The sequence below is a fragment of the Morone saxatilis genome, unplaced genomic scaffold (genome assembly GCF_004916995.1).
Source record: "Morone saxatilis isolate NCDOM2014 unplaced genomic scaffold, NCSU_SB_2.0 Contig16, whole genome shotgun sequence".
Lineage (NCBI taxonomy): Eukaryota > Metazoa > Chordata > Actinopteri > Moronidae > Morone > Morone saxatilis.
The window spans coordinates 5,692,620-5,694,275 of record NW_023339718.1 but is presented as its reverse complement, the minus strand read 5'-3'; the positions used below and the strand labels follow the sequence as shown (position 1 = coordinate 5,694,275).

The 1,656-nt window shown below is 53.6% G+C and overlaps 1 pseudogene; it reads right to left on the bottom strand.

The window, feature by feature from the left end:
* The window catches only part of LOC118325490, a 12,072-nt pseudogene that overhangs the window by 8,284 nt on the left and 2,132 nt on the right, over positions 1–1,656 (bottom strand).

Sequence of the window (1,656 nt, the reverse complement as noted above, 5' to 3'; positions counted from 1 at the left end):
GGGCTGCCTCAGTCAAAATACAGGAGATAAAGCACTCAATGTAGACTTCGCAGGGCGTGTGACGTCACAGTTCCTGATTGCGACCTTTCACCGCGAATGTTGCCACCCTCCGCATTTTACTTCCTTGTTGTCTAGCGGAGCTCCGCCATTGTCCCTATAAAAGAGCGAGCATCAAGAGAACGAGGCCTGCCAGCCTTATGTCTGGGCAAAGGCTAAGGTAAACTGTTCAGTCATTGGCTGCACAGCCCAACACAAATCTCTACATATGTATGAGCACAGTGGATTTATTTTTATTTTTGACGGCAATGTCCGGCTAGAGTCGGAAAAACCTGAACGTGTGTGAACCTTCGTGTCGGACTGTTTTCACAACCTCGGTCAGTACAACACTGGACTGACTAAAAGACTGTTCCTGAAAGAGGGATTGTACCAACTGTCCGTGGAGAGACGGCAGAGGAAGTAACTAAGAATTTATGCTTTGTTTTTCATTGTTTGTGTAACGCTAGCACATGCTAACGGTTGTTAGCTGCAGGAGCCTCAGTGATGCTAACGTAGTTATTTTGTTTGTTAAATGCAAGGTTTGCCAATGTTTGTTAAATGTTGTTAAATGTTTGTTAATGTGTGCAAGAGAACATGAAATAAAGGAGTATATTAGCCGGCTTTTTCAATGTCATATCCCTAGATATCACACAAAGGTATGCCGTGACACCAAGCCGGAGGGATCCTAACAAGTGACTGGTGGGGGGGCCGGATTAGCGTAGTTCGTCGGAAGTGGTGGGTGTGGGAGGTGCTGCAGGCAGTGAAGAGGGGTGTGGGTGGGTGCCCAAGGAAGCGGGGGGATGAAGTACAGCTGTTGAACAGAAGATAGAGCGACGGTACTAGCTGGGTTTGTGTGGGGGGAAGAGAGAGCGGGGATGGACAGCAGCGCGGCGATGCACGGGTACGTTGATGAGGGTACGGAGTCGCGGACGAGTAAGATGACTGGGACAGGGGAGCGGCGTAACCCGCGGGTTGAAGCCTCGCGGTTAGAAACCCAAAACACCGGAGGGAGGGATGGGGTCAGGAAGGCGGGAACGGGCCAACGTGCAACAGCGGGAGCCGCGAGACGCAGAGAACAGGACTGTGGGGCCGCGCGCCACGTGTGTACAGTGGAGTAGTTGTGGAGGGGCCGTGATACAGCCGCGTGGTGAAGGGAAGTGCGTGGCGGGCACCAGAGTGAAGCCGAACGAAGTGTGAATGAAGACGACGTGAACGTGCGCTGAGAGACGGAAATGTCAGAAATGAGCAGATGACACAGAGGAAGGCTGACGACGAAGACATTCAAAAAACCGACAGCGCCAAAAACTCGCCACTTAGACGGCCCGGTGACACCGACAACCGCACATGAAAGGAGAGCACAAGTGTCACGGGAGCCAAAAGCGGATATGAGGGTACTGCAGGACTGAGACGTTGACGTGAGAAGGGCAGGCGGGAACAGCGCAGACGCATAGCATCGCCGAGGGATGAAAACAACACGGAGGTGCACGGCGAAAGGTCGGGAGGACCGGGAACGGGCACAAACAGCAGGACAGTGCAGAAAGTCCGGGGGGGAGGGGCGCCAGAGGCGAACATGGTAGGTGAGAGGTAACGGACAGGGCTCGCCGGGGGAAACGCGTTACG